The sequence below is a fragment of the Juglans microcarpa x Juglans regia genome, chromosome 6S (genome assembly GCF_004785595.1).
Source record: "Juglans microcarpa x Juglans regia isolate MS1-56 chromosome 6S, Jm3101_v1.0, whole genome shotgun sequence".
In the NCBI taxonomy this organism is placed as follows: Eukaryota; Viridiplantae; Streptophyta; class Magnoliopsida; order Fagales; family Juglandaceae; genus Juglans; species Juglans microcarpa x Juglans regia.
In genome coordinates, this window is record NC_054605.1 from 5,437,642 (window position 1) to 5,453,676 (window position 16,035).

The window sequence follows — 16,035 nt, forward strand, 5'->3', positions numbered from 1 at the left end:
TCTCTCTAAACAAGTACCAATCTAATTTATAGAACTTACCGAATGATGCTTTTTCACATGTTTCATAAACACTAGCAAAGTCATCATCATTAGCATGCAATTCCTTATTATATTCAAGTCTCAACAATTTTACATCTAAAATGAAGATAAGGACGTACCTTCTTGCTAAAGCATCAACCACAAAATTTTCCATATCTTGTGTGTATTTGAATACATGAGGAAAAGTCTCAACACAGTCCTCCCGCTTAGCATGCATTATAGTCAGCGACTTACCTTGTCCCTTCAAGTGTGAAAAAGACTCATGTTCTTCAAAGAAAGGTCGGTTAGGAATTGTCGCACCTGACACAAAATCAATGTAGTACTCTATCTCCCTAATAGGTGGCAATCCACTAAACACACCTCTAGGAAACATGACCTCATATCCCTGCAACAAAAAGACAATAACACTAGGCAAAGATACGTCAAGTTCGTTAGTATTAAGACTCGCCTTAGCATAAAAACTCACTTTTCTTTTTGCTTTTCTCTCACTTTCTTCACTCTCTCTTTTCTTTCCACAATTCTTTTCTTTTTCACTCTCTTTTTGCTTTTCACTCTCTTTTTTTCTGTCACTCTCTTTTCCTTCATCTTGTTTTGAACTCTCGACCTGACAACTGTTTTTCAACTCATTCTCTCTTTCTCTTGAGGTTTCAGCCTCACCCTCATCTTTTATCTCTCTCATTTTACTCTCTCTCTCATTTTCGTCCTCACTATTTTTTTTTTCTCAATCTCAGTTTCACTCTTGCTTTTTAGCTCAATCTCCTTTTCACTTTTTCTTTTTTTGATCACACTCATTTTCACTCTTTCTTTTTTGAGTAACCTCACTTTTCAGTTTCAAATGGTCCCCGTGGACTTGTGTTGGAGTTAAAGGAGCAAGTTTGATTGTTTTTCCATCCTTTTCAAAACTGTACATGTTCCTTAACCCATCATGGATCACCTTTCTATCATACTCCCATGGCTTCCCCAACAAAATATGACCAGCATGCATAGGCACTACATCACAAAGGACCATATCCTGGTATTTTCCAATTGAAAAAGTAACCAGCACTTGCTTATTGACCCTAACCTCCCCACAATCACTCGACCCCTGTAACATGTATGGTCTAGGGTGTTTTAAGGTAGGCAAATTCAATTTCTCAACTAAAGTAGTGCTAGCCAAATTAATACAACTCCGTAAATCAATGATCATACTACATACCTTGTTGTTGATGTGGCATCTAGTATGAAAAATGTTCTCGCTCTGCTTCTCTGTATCATCCATCTTAATTTGTATATTGAGAGCATGCCTGGCAACAAGAGACTCACCATACTCTTCATTCTTGCAGTTATGTTCAATACAAGGTTCACTCCTCCTCCTATCTCTCCTGCCTTGTAAATTTCTAATTACCACTTCTTGATGATCCATCCTATCCCTCACTTCACCTAACACCAAGTTCAACCGCTCAAACTGTTGTTGCATGGATTGCAACACAAATGATGAGTTATCTACCATCCTCTTTGATGAAGAGCCACTCCGATGAGACATTGTAAAGTGCTGCACAAATGAATGTTATTGGAAAAACCTCACACACTCCCTTACGTGTTTACGCTCGAATAATGGCATTCCACTCGTGTTTCACTCCTAATTGGCTTTTCCCCGATAATAGTCTCACACTCTCTTGCCTTTTACCTCAATAGTTTTCCCGCTCAAGTTCTTTAAGAACTAGTTGAACTAAATCAAGACAATACAACCTTGTATTATTCCACCTAGTAATATAGATCCAAGAAACAAGAAACAAGGAAGGAATAAAACGACACGGGACTCAAGGAATTTATATGAGGGAAAGAGTAATTATAGAAGAAGATACCAACTACAAATATGTATTCAGCCCCTTTGAGCACAAAACTCAATCAACAAATATTTTTCTTTGTATTTGTTGTAACTATGTAGCAACCTTTAAATATGCTACCTCTCCTTATCTTCTTCGCCTTTTTTTTTTTTTTTTTTTTTCGAATTTTCTTTTCTTTTCCTTTCTTTTCTTTTCTTTTCTTTTCCTTTCCTTTCTTTTCTTTTCTTTTCTTTTTTTCTAATTCAATCACAAACAGAAATACTCAATTGTAAAAATCAAGCAATTGAATTGAAGCACACAAGAATTGACAACGAAATGGAAGAGAATCAATGGAACGGCATTCCAAGCAAATGACAAACTCAGATATGCATTAAACCCTAGAATTTTGAAACCCTAGGTGATGCAAATTTCAGCCAAACCCAAAACCCTTAGAATTTTGGCAGCCTACTTTTCGTTTCTGTAATTTTTTTTTTTTTTTGGCAACTCTAGGACAATGTAGCCCTAGAATTAAATTTAAGGATGCAAGAAATTAAAAGATAGAATCAGACCTGATTGGAAACCTTGCTCTGAATACCAAATGATATGAACCCGCGGGAATGAATTCCCTTGAACCCACAATCAATTTGAAAACTCCCCAAGAAAGCCAAAAATCAAGTCAAGGATGGAGAATCTAGACCCGATGAGAACCCGTTTCAAGAACCTAGATTATATTAAAATCTAGACCCGTTGAAGAACCCGTCTCAAGAACCCAGATTACAAAGGAGGAACGCCACAAAGGTTGTGATTTACCTTTGATAAGTTCAAGAGTTCAATCAAGAACAAGAGGAGAAAACTCAACTCACAAATAAAATTCAATATTGTCTGATCTTCAAATGAGGCTACAAGGAGTATTTAAACTAAACCTAATTAAAACCCTAGCCAAAATAAAGCCCCATTTTACCCAAAATGCCCCTGATGAACAGTGTCACGCTACAGTACCGCGGCTACAGTACGGCTACAGTAATGCTACAGTACCTCTTAAAACCCTAATTCCTAAAAGTAACTTTCCAAGTAAGCCCTTGGCCAAAATACAAGGCCTTCTTGAAAACTCTAGTTCATTGAAAATAAGACGTGTGGGCCAGACATCTTCAAGCCCACTTATTCTAAACTAATAAAATAAATCATTTAACCAAATTTGAAGTCTCAAATAACAATAGGCCCTATCTCTAAGCCATGTCTTCCACAGCTTGAATCAAGTGGATCAAAGCTGGTTCTCCTTCTTTCAAGCCCATCTTGAGTGTTGGGCTCTTGCTAGCTTCATCCCAAGTGGATTGCACCAATACGTGCATTGCTTCCTTGATCTTCTTGGTCCTTGATCTTGTAATTGGCCCATCTGGAATTTGCAAATGATCTTTAAGACTAGGCCCACCTTGGTTCCCATCAAAATGTTATTTTTGCAGGAAAACTTGCTACATATGCACATATCATGAAAAATATTTTTCAAGCATAACATGAAAATAATTTTTGTCACGACCCCAAAGGTTAGAGTGGGCAATTATCCTAATGGAACTCCATTGTCCACTCTAAAGTGTTTAAGAATGGAGTGATAACCCTTGGGTTGACAAAGAACAGTCAATAGGCTTTGAATGAGTTCTTTTTAAAAAACGTCGGAGCGAAGTCAATATGTTATGACACCTAATATTGGTAGGTGTATACGTTATGATGTTATGTTATATTTACCAATGCATTGAGAATGAGTCTATAGACAACGTAGTCTCAATATGAGTTGTACTACGGTTATCGGCAAGTACTTACAATGCATATGGGGAATTGTGACGTTACCACACATTATGATGTTATATGAATTGTTAATAATGATGAAAATTTATGATGAAGTTGTGTTTTCAAAAATAGAAGTAAAAATGTTCATTGAATGAAAACATGTGTCTCCATTTATCTGAAAATGTTAAGGAATTTGGATGGAGTCATGCATACTATTTTTCTGCATTTCATGCATTGCATATTTATCATTCTTCATGCTTAATTTATTTTTGTGCACGTTGGTTGTTTAACTTACTGAGATTTTGAGTAAATCTCACCCCTTGTGGGACCACTTCCAATCTTGGAATGGTAGAAGTTATGTCCGGTCTTGAGGAGGAAGAGTTAGAGGAGTGCTGGATCTGACTGATTGAGGAGGAGTCGAATCTTGAGAGGAGATTGGATTTAATCTTTATGTTTATAGCCCAAGTCCTTCATGCTTTAGAACGCAAGTAGCGGATGATTTGACTTTGACCCTTAATTGTTCTAAGATTATGCTACATTTGGTACTTTGAACTTGATGATCACTAATGAATTGGGATGTTTTTAGTTATTCTGGCAGAAGTTATACTTTTACCTTTATTTCCGCTGCAATTATTTCATACTGCTAATTGCATACTAGGATGCATTGCATAATAACTGTCATGTACGGGGGTATGCAACATTGTGTTGTATGTCCCGACGCTCTAAGTCTCCATTCCATCCCAAGTGGAGGTTGGGGGCGTCACATAAGAACTCAAAAGAAAGCTTTGAGGAGTGGTGTGAGGAAGTGAGAAGGTGAAGGAGGTATTTATAGGGCTTCATGGAGGGTGAGGGGCATGGGTTTGGATGAAGAAGAGGCTTGGGATTGGTGGAAGTGGGCAGTGGAGTGAGGGTTGAATAGTGTTTCTTTTCTCATGACTCCTTCAAGACCAGGTGCTACAATGACTCTATGGGTGCAGGGCTGGCTTGGTTCAGAAATAAGAAGAAAAATCGAAACAATCATTCAAGGTGAGATCAAGCTAGCCGACGGATTTGAATCACCCCTAGCTGTCCAGTTTTTACTCATTTGTTTGTCTCATCTCTTTGACTTTGTTTTGTAGGTATGATGACCTTCATTTGATGGCTTTTCAGGTGGTGGAAGGAAGCTGGATTGGGTGCCAAGTGATCATATGAGTGCAGGTCATGAAAGGAAGTGAAATGAAGGTGGTTGCCAAGTGACATGTGCAACCTTCTTCTATTGCCAATCAGTTTGGCATTTCTTTGGGGGATAAATGGTCAACAAGTTTTTGAGTGCCTTGAGGGACCTCTTAGGGATTGGAGGGCAAGGGTGGTGGCGTGTGGAGGTTGCTTAATGAGAAGCATGAAATCCTTGAAGAACTAAGGTCACTCGGTTTGCATCCAACTACATTTCCTAGGGAAGTAATTGAGTTTTGGTTTGGTTTCTTGGAAGTATTTCGCCCTTTGCTAGGTCTAGTCCATGAGTGAGGTGTTGTGGCATGAATAGTAACTGACTTGTTACTATTTAGAGGAGGAGGGAGGAGATAGGGAGGGATGGGGAAGGGAGCCGAAGCTCCCACCCCCTCTAACTAGATTTGTGGAGGGAGTTTAGAGAGAAGGGAGATAATTTTTTTCTAGAGAGAGAAGGGAGAGTAAATGCCCCCTTTCTTGATAAATGAGACAAAAACATTTTAAAGAAAACTATGCAAACATCATGGTTTTGAGGTTACTACTCATGTGTGAGATGAATAGTGCTTCTTAACTAAAGTTAGAAGCTTAACTATGGTTGGGTGGGAACCCTAGGGGCATTTGGTTCATTTTGGCTTGAGGGAAACCAATAGTATGGTATATGTGGACCTCATTTGGAAGGATAAAATGAAAGACAAGGCTTTTTAGGCCTTATGGTTGGGATTGTTGGGCCATTTGTATAGGCCTTGGATGTGGGCTTTGGCATGGGTTATTGTATGGACCTTATGTCCAGATTTTAGAGGCTTATCTATGGCGGCCTCAAAGGCCTACTAAGTTTGGGTCCAAATATCAAGTCTTTCTTAGGTCCATCACATCCTTAGTGATTTAGGACCCTAAGTAAGCCATTCTTGGGCTACTTCAGTCCAACCAAAACTCCTTTCAGCTTAGTCCATCAATGGTGCCAAGTGTCATACCAGTATTGGCTTTTTGGTAGTTATTCTAAAAATAAAAATAAAATGAAATACTAGAATCCTTCAGTAGCTCTAACTAAACTCATTGTGTGATTCGCATGCTAATAATAAACTCTAGATTTTTTCTTAAAAAAAATCACAATACTAACTAGGATCATGGGTGCTAAGGTCAAGTCCTAATGGGCTTTTTAGGTGCGGTATTACATGTCGATTTCGAGGACAAAATCTTTTATGTTAGGATGGGAGGATGTAACAGCCCTCTAGAAATTCAATAGTGAAATTTCTAAAGGCTTACAACCTCGTGAAAACTTTGTAAGTTTTCAGGTCTCGACCAATTGCGTAGGTTTTGTTCTGTTAGCATACTTAGTGTTGCCAATCACTATGAGGCAAAAAATGCAATTTTATTTATCTGAGGTAGTTAGAAGTGTCAGGATGGCATGCAGTCTGTGCCATTAGTTTTTTTTGAATATTTAGGATCTTATGTCATAATAAACTCATTTTCAATTTTCGAACGAAACGTCTGTTTGAAAAAGCATTTTGATTATTTTGAAGCACTTTGGAGTTGAATTTTGATAAACGAATTGCACTATTTTTTTTTGAAATGAAACTTCCATTCATAAATCAAAGAATACAAGATGATTTATCAAGAATAACAAACAGAGTAACCTCAGTAGGTTCCTCCTCTAACCACACTTGTTCAGAATTTAACTTTAGTCCTAACTTTGCAGCAGCATCCGCTACTCGATTTCTATGTCTATTCACATGCATAACAGACCAGTACTGAAAATCCATCAAAGCACCTTTTATATCCTCAATGAGTTGACCATACCAAGAACAATCAACAGAGATCCTATTAACAGCACCGACAACCAATTTTGCATCACCCTCAAATTGGACACACCTCAAACAGAGTTCGTGGCACAAGGTCACAGCTCTAAGTAGAGCCTAACATTATGCTATAACAGCAGATGGGATACCACTTCTGGAGGCAACAAGAACTGCATGTACTTCACCACAATGATCTCTCACTTTCTTGGACATAAGCAGCATCAACATTAACTTTAAAGTAACCAATATCTGGTGGGATCCAACCTTGTGCAGTATTATTCACTGCTGACACTTCTAGCATGTCTTCATTCGGGACCTGTGAACTTTGAATGGCAGGCACTACAGCATCCTAAATGGCCAACTGAAATAGAATAGAAGGGCTTCTAAACATGTTTCTAAACATAAACTCATTCCTCCTCTTTCAAATGCCATGAAAAACAGCAGCCGCTATATTCATAATACCATCATCTAATTTTGAAACCAGATCACCCCATAAGGATTTAAAATTAGCGTAACTCTGTTTCCACTTCTGTAAAGGACTAATCAACTCCCCCCAATCATCCATAGACGCAGGACATAGCCACATAACATGTAACACAGATTCCTCAGCCAGTTGACAAATCGGGCATAATGCATTTTCCACTATCCTTCTTTTGAACATAGATTCTTTTGTGGGTAAAATATTGTTTAAAGCCTTCCACAGTAACTGCTTTACCTTCCCTGTGCAGTCCAAAGTCCACACCTTCTTCCATATCTTAGAATCATGCAAAGATATAGAAGCCTGACCGATACTCTGATTCTTCATTCCAAAATCAGTAAAGTAGGCGGATATTACTGTGAATAAACCATTTGCTGTTAAACCCCATATAACCTGATCCTCCATACCTCGATAGCAAATGGGTAATCTACAAATACAATCTGCCTCCTCCCTTCTAAAAATTTAATATACCACATCTCGTTTCCATGTCTTTGTGTCTTCATCTATAAGTTCATCCACAGTAGCTTCAGCATTCAAATGACAAATTGGGGTTTGAATTTGGAAAGTAGTTGGGATGGAGATCCATTTATCTTTCCAAATCTTAATTTGCTTTCCATTTCCAACTCGCCAAACATACCCCCTTTTAACCAAGTCCAAAACTGAGCATAAACTTCTCCATATGTGTGAGGGACAATATCCCACTTTTGCCTTCAATACATGACAAGATGGAAAGTATTTTTGTTTAAATACCCGAGCAACCAAGGAGGAAGGATCTTGAATGAACCTCCATACCTGTTTTGCCAGTAGCGCTCTATTAAAACAATTAAGATCTCGAAAGCCCAAACCTCCCACACTCTTGACAGAACCAAGTTTTGACCAACCTGTCCAATGTATTCCTTTATTATCTTAGCTATGATTCCACCAAAACTTTGCAAACAACTGTTCAATTTCCTTGAGCAAACCTTTTGGAAGTCTGAATACACTCATTGTGTATGCCGGGATTGCTTGAAGAACACTCTTTATCAAGATTTCCTTTCCTGCAGTTGATAGAAGTTTTGTCTTCCAACTCGTGACCCTCTTCCAAACCTTGTCTTTGAGCCCTTTAAAAGTATCATATTTTGATTTGCCCACAACAGTAGGTAAACCTAAATATTTATTGTAATTATCACAAACAACTCCTTCAGTGTGTTGGAGAATACATTCCTTCACAGAAGCCCTTGTATTAGAGCTGAAAAGAACTGAAGTTTTTTGTCTGTTTAGCACTTGCCCAGAAGCCACTTCATACATGTGTAAAATTTGGAGTAAATTGAACCATTCTACTTCCATAGACTTGCAAAAAATAACATAGTCGTCAGCAAAAAGGAGATGGTTGATCCTTATGCCTCCCTTAGCTGCACCCACCCCTTTAATCATACCCTTCAGTTCAGCTTGCTAGAGCAAATTACTAAGGCCCTCGGCACATGGTAAGAACAAGTACGGGGACAAAGGATCACCTTGTCGCAGCCCCCTTGAGGGTACAAGTACATCTCCAGGTTTTCCATTAATCACAACAGAATAAGTGACTGACTTAACACAAGTCATAAGCAACTTGATCCAATGAGCACCAAACCCCAAACGAGTTAGAATTGCTTCCAAGAAATCCCACTCCACCCTATCATAAGCTTTAAACATATCTAATTTAATGGCCATGCACCCTTCCCTGCCTTTCTTCCTAGCATGCATTGAGTGAAGAAGCTCATAAGCTATCATGACATTATCAGTGATTAAACATCCAGGAATAAAAGCACTTTGATTCCAAGAGACCATCTTCGTCAAAACGGATTTCAATCGATTGGCTAAAACCATAGAAATTAGTTTATACCATACATTGCATAAACTAATTGGGCGGAATTCATTAACTGATTTAGGAGAGTTTACCTTCGGAACCAAAGCAATAAAAGTATGATTTAACCCCGAAGGCATGCTGCCACTATTTAAAAAATGCAAAACCTCTTTGGTCAAAGTTTATTAACGAATTGCACTATTAGGTTAGTAGGTTAATTTTGGAACTTTCAGTGCAAAGTTTATTTTTTACTTTTTCGGAGTGAATAATAATCTCGATAGTTGCACCAAGTGCATTATTTTCAAAATCAAAGTGTGGAAAGTCTAAAATAGGTTAGAAAAGTTTTATTTGGACACTTGGCAAGATCTTAGCAACACTTGATGAATAGTAATGGACACTTGACACCAAGAGGAACTATGAGATGGAAATGTGAAGGAAATCAAGCTGTGAGATCATGTCACCTGATGAGTGTACGGAAGTGGGCTTTAAATACCAAATTATTGGACTAGAATGCTAAAATATGAATAAAAATCATAGGAATTAATTTTTATTCTTGAATGTAGTTTCTATATATTTTGGGATACTCCTAAGCACATTTTTATATTTAATTGCAAAATCCATAAAAGAGGATGTCACAGCCCAGTCAAATGAGAGCCAAAGCCCATTAAAAGAAAGATGCAAAGCCATTGACAATATTTGGATTTTAAAGGCCAAGATTTAAATTAGAGGAGGACTTTTGAAGATAATGGATATTGGGTGGAAAAAGAAGTTGGTGGACGGATTGGATAAACAATTATTTTTCAAAAAAAGAAAAAGAAAAAAAAAGAAAAACACTTACTTTTGGAATGACGTGATAATGATGGGTTGGTAGGTAGGCAAGTGAATTAGATACTGTGATAAGGATGGATTGGTGAGGATGTACTGGGGCGGGGGATGAATTAGGACTCTTCAATTTCAAACTGCAAGGAAGCTCTTCAAACCAATGGATAGGACTCTTCAACAAAGACTCTCAAAGTGGGAAGACTCTTCAACGAGGAGGACTATTTGCAAATAGAATACTTTTTTAGAGAAGGGCATGGACGGACAGCATAGTTCGGGAGAAGAGAAATATCATTTATAGTTTTTAATTCTTTCATGGATAACTAAATCTTGGATAAAGCCTAAGGTAGAAATTGATTGGTGAAATACTTTGACTTTATTTCAATTCAGAGATTAAGTTTTATTGTTTAAGATTTTAGGATTGAATTCTCTATTTGTTTTGAATTTTTATAAGTTTGAGACAATTATATTAAATCTTGCTATAATTTAATTTCATTGAGCTATATGATTATGAATATATGATTGTGACTTAATAGTTGTTTTTCAGGTCATTGATATGATCTTTTGCTACACTATTGTTTGTGAACATAGTGTCGTCTTTAAATCTGATATTCATTTTTATATATAAAAACCATGGTTTGTAAATGGAGAATAGATTGTAGAATTAACTTTAAGAAAGTAAATGAATATAATGTCATATCTTTCAATTAGAAATTTGATGCTATAATTCTTAATTGTGTATATAATTTTGATTGAAAAAGTCAGAGTATTGGATTCGGTTAATAGAAGCCTGAACCTTTACTTGCCTTTTTATCCATGCCCTAATCTTATTTTAATTGAGTGCTTTAGGTAGAATTTTCATATTCTTGTTATATTGTCATTTAATATTTTCCCTTAAGCTTGCATCTTGTAGAGTTTCTTCTGATTCCCTGTGGATTGACACCCTGACCTATACTATACCACTGCATAATAGTTTGGGTATAATCAAATTTTGGCACCGTTGTTGGGGAGTACGGTGCAAGAATCGATAGAAGGCATAATTTACTTCAGCATATTGTAAAGGCGGTAACGTCGTTCCCTCTCGTTTAGCCTGCTGCATTGCTTTTTTTTTTTTCTCTTTTTTTTCATAGTATTTTTTTTAGTTTTTTGGTTACCTTGCATGCATAGATATAGAGACGCCTTAGGTAGATTTGCTTGTAGGCCAGTTGATAGAGTCAGAATCAAAATTTTTAAATCTTTTACTTGACACATCTAGTTCCGAAGAAATGAGTGAACACAAAAGTCAACCCATTAGAACTCTTTAGGATTACCTTCATCCTACATGCACAACCACACTTGATTAAGCCCAAAGAATAACGCAGTAGTTGTAGCACATCTTTGAGGTGTCGATTCCACAGAGAGACAAATTAAAAGAATAGCAAAGGCACAAAGAAACTAATGGAAAAAGTATTCAAATTTGATGAACAACAAAGTGCCAGGAATCCCTTGCACAAATCCTATATTTTAATTATTCTTAATTCATTGAATAACTCAATTGGGAACTCAATTTCCAAAATTCACAATCGGAAGGTATAGATTTATAAAGCAAAATTAAACTAAATGTAACCCTTTGAAAAATCATTCACCACTTTTAAAACATGTAAATTATTATCCCTACTGAGAAAATCCAACGATGATAATATATTCATAGAGCATTATTGCAGCAAAGAATTGAATCAATATAGATAAATAATTGATCCAAACATAATCAAAGAACCAATCCATTTAATAGAAAAAGCATGACTGAATTTATAAACAGAATAAATTTTATGATTATTCGGAGAAGAAAATATCAACAATGAATTGAAAATGATAAAACAAAAGAGTTTTAGTAATTGAAAATCAAGTACAAAAATTAAAAATAAATTAAAAATACCATCTACGGTGCAAGTTCATCCCTAGCCTACTTGAGAATTTAGTTACCCATAAATATAATGTACAACAAAAATCTCGAGAGAAAAATAAAGCAAACGACGGCCATGAAAATTAATTTCAGATCTTCCTTCTTCAAACTGAGCCGTCTCCCTTCTGAAAAACTCCAAATTTCGTGCAGATGTGTAATGGACCCAAACTGACTTGTTCGAGAAGTCACTCTCTAGAATTAGGGTGAGGAAGAAGAATGACGTGAAGAGAGAAGAGACGAGTCTGTAATTGCATGAATTATCCTTCGGGGACTTCCCCCCCCCCCCCCCCCCCCCCCCCCCCCCCCCCCCCAAGTCTTCTATTTATAGTAATTATTTGAACAAAACGGCAATGTTTAAACAACACTTATTGTAGTTCCTGTAAGTAAAAACGACTGCATTTACAATTAATAAGAAGAAAAGATATAAAACGACAACGTTCTATTAAAAGAATGAAACTAATTTTACATCACACGACGTCGTTCTTAGCTTCTCGCACACAACTAATTGTCATCAACCACCTTTCCATTTCTGACTTATGAACACAACACAGAGGCTTCTCTCCTCATCGCAGAAGCTTCCCTCCTCATCGCACCTTTCCCCCTTCCATTCCAGACTGCAATTCTTCCACTCCAGCACTTCCTCAATCCATAACACACCCTCTCCCTTTAAAGCACCTTGCCCACAAGGTGAGGGAATTGCTGCCGAAGCTGCCAGTAAGGTTCCCATGTGCAATCTTCCACTCCAGCACCTTCCCATTGAATCAAGACTTCCACCAATGCTCTATTGTCCTTCTTGACACTCCTTCTCTCTAAAATTTTCACAGGTTGAGGCCTTAACTCCCCTTGCAAGTCAATTGGAGGTAAAGTAGAGAGAGGTGTAAACTGATCACCAATTTTTTTCTTCAAAACAGAAAATGAAAAACTGGATGTATGAGTGAATCTGAGGGTAAACATAAACGATATGCCACTTTGCCAACTCTATGAGTGACCTGAAATGGCCCAAAATATTGAGGTGAAAGTTTAAGATTCCTTCTGGCTGCCACAGACTGCTGTCTATAGGGTTAAAGTTTAAGATAAACCCAATCCCCCACAGAAAATTCCCTGTCAGTTCTATGCTTGTCATAATAAAACTTCATTCTATCTTGAGCCAGAGATAAATTGAACTTTAGTGTAAGAAAAATCTGTTCTCGAGTTTGCAAGAGCTGGTCCACTGTCTATTGGAAGTCAACCCAGGAATATAAGCCTGAAGTCTAATTGGAGAAACCCAATACACACCTTTAAATGGAGTTAGCTTTGTGGAAGTGTGAAATGTGGAATTATACCACCATTCAGCTAATGAAAGCAAATCCACCCATAGCTTTGGTTTGTCACCAGAAAAGACCTCAGAAAATGTTCAAGACATTTGTTGACAGCTTCTGTTTGGCCATCACTTTCAGGGTGATAAGCTGAAGAATAGGAAAGATTAACTCCCTGCAATCTGAAAAATTCTTTCCAAAATGAACTAGTAAATGTTGAGCCACGATCAGAAACAATGGTTTTAGGTAAACCATGTAACTTAAAAACATTATTGAAGAACAATGAGGCCATTTGAGCAGTTGTAAATGGATGTTTTAAAGGCATAAAATGGGCATACTTTGATAATCTGTCCACTACCACCATAATGACAGAATACCCTCTGGGAATGGCCAACCCTTCAACAAAATCCATTGAGAGATCAGTCCATATTTGCTCAGGAATAGGTAAGGGTTGTAAAAACTCCACTAGAAGGACATTTTGAATCTTATTCATTTGATAGGTGTCACATTTTCGAATGAACTGCTTAACATCATGTTTGAGACCAGGCCAATAAAATTCTAATCTTGCTATGTGCAAACATTTGTGGAATCCAGAATGGCCAGCAACAGGACTAGAGTGCAAGTAATTTAAAATTTGTTATTTCAAGGACAGAGAATCAGGCACATAAATTATGTCCTTCTTAAACAAAATGCCATGCCTCAGTTTAAATGAAGAATTAGAATAGGATCAAGTTGCAATGCAGTGATTAGTTTCTGTATAGCCTGATCTGCATCATAAGCTACTTTTAATTCTGAAAGCCATGTTGGTATAGGATATGATAAAGTTGCCAGCTCTCCAACTACATCAACCTGATCTTTGCGAGACAAGGCATCAGCCACCTTGTTCTCCACACCTTTCTTATACTCAATTGTAAACTCATAGCCAAGGAGTTTAGAAAGTCATCTCTACTGTGTAACAGTGCCAATTTTCTGCTCAAGTAAATATTTAAGGCTATGGTGGTCAGTTCTGACCACAAAGCACTTCCCAAAAGGTATGGCCTCCATTTCTTAACAGCTAGCACTAAGGCTAGGAACTCTTTTTCATAAGTAAGTAGAGCTAAATTCTTGCCCTTCAAAGCCTGACTCAAAAAAGCTAATGGTCTTTGATCTTGCATCAAAATTGCTCCCACACTAGTAGCACAAGCATCACATTCAATGACAAACACTTAGTGAAATTAGGTAGAGCAAGAACACGAGGGCTTGTGACAGCAACTTTCAAGGCATCAAAAGACTTAGTAGCAGAATCTGTCCAAGCAAAAGCATCTTTTTTTTAACAAAGATGTCAAAGGAGCAACAATCTGACCATAGCCCCTAATAAATTTTCTATAGTAACCTGTCAATCATAAAAAACCTCTTAATGACTTCAGGTTTTTAGGTATTGGCCAAGTAACCATAGACTCCAATTTCCTAGGATCTGCTCTCACTCCCTCCTTTGAAATCAGATGCCCCAAATACTCTATTTCCTGGCATGCAAATCTACACTTCGATTGTTTAGTATAAAGCTGATGATGTTGTAATGTTTGCAACACAGTAGCTTGATGAACTAAATGAGATGGCATATATTTGCTATAAACTAGTATGTCATAAAAAAAACCAATGATAAACTGTCTAAGGAATGGTCTGAAAACTTCATTCATAAGGCCCTGAAAGGTTGAAGGAGCATTAGTAAGGCCAAAAGGCATTACAAGGAATTCATAATGCCCTTCATGAGTTCTGAAAGCAGTCTTATGAACATCCTTGTCCCTCATGCGTATTTGATGATAACCTGCCCTAAGATCCAATTTAGAAAAAATTGTAGAACCTGAAAGTTCATCCAAGAGCTCATCCACAACAGGAATGGGGTATTTGTATTTAACAGTGACTTCATTTAACGCCCTATAATCAATGCACATTCTCCAAGTGCTATCAGACTTCCTGACTAGCAAAACAGGAGAGAAGGGTGATTGACTAGGCCGTATAACACCAGAAGCCAAGAGCTCCTTAACAATTTTTTCAATTTCTGTTTACTGAAAAAATGGATATCTATAGGGCCTAACAATAATAGGAGAAGTGCCTGGCTTCAAGTTAATCTTGTGATCATGGAATCTATTGGGTGGCAAACCAGTAGGTTCATAAAAAACATCTTTATACTGCTGTAAAAGCTGCTGCACTTGTTCATCTTGCAAAGCTGAAAACTCACTGGAGTCACAAGCAACTAACTGCAAAAAAAAATCCTTTGCTGCCACAGCCAAAGGTCTTAAAAGACTCATCATCATCAATAAGATCAGACTGAGGTGGTGTCAATCCTTTCAAGGAAACTTTCTGACCAATACACTGAAATTGCATATTCATATTCACAAAATCCCAGAGAATAGGACTTAATGTAGATAACCATTGAATGCCAAGAACTGCATCACATCCTCCCAAAGGGAGAGTAAAAAAATCTACTATGAATGGTATGCCCTGAATTAACAAGGAAACAACCTTACATTTGCCAGTACTGTTAATAAGCTGGCCATTAGCCACCTTAACACGAATAGTCTGGCCCAATTGCACAGGCAACTTACATCAAGCAGCCACTGCAGTATCCACAAAATTATGTGTACTGCTAGTGTCAATTAAGATGACCAACTTTTTCTTGCCTATAGAAGCAATAAGTCTCATTGTCTTAGGTCCCCCAGCTCCAACCATAGACTGAAATGAGATAGAAGGTATTTCAGCTTCAGCTTCCACAGGCTCAACAACCACTTCACCACTAGTATCAGCATCCATTTTACAACTGGAATCATCAAATTCCATACCTTCTAACAGAAATAATTTTGGTTTGGCACACTTATGACCAGGCTGCCATTTGTCATCACAGAAATAACAAAGGCCTTTTTTACGCCTCTCCACCATTTGAGACTTAGAGACCTTATGATAAAGAAACTTGGCTAAAGGTGGAACCCTCGGTGTGCCTAAAATTGAAGGAGGCTGCCTAGACTTCAACATACTCGACTCTGGACTAAACGTACTCGAATCAGTAAGTGAATT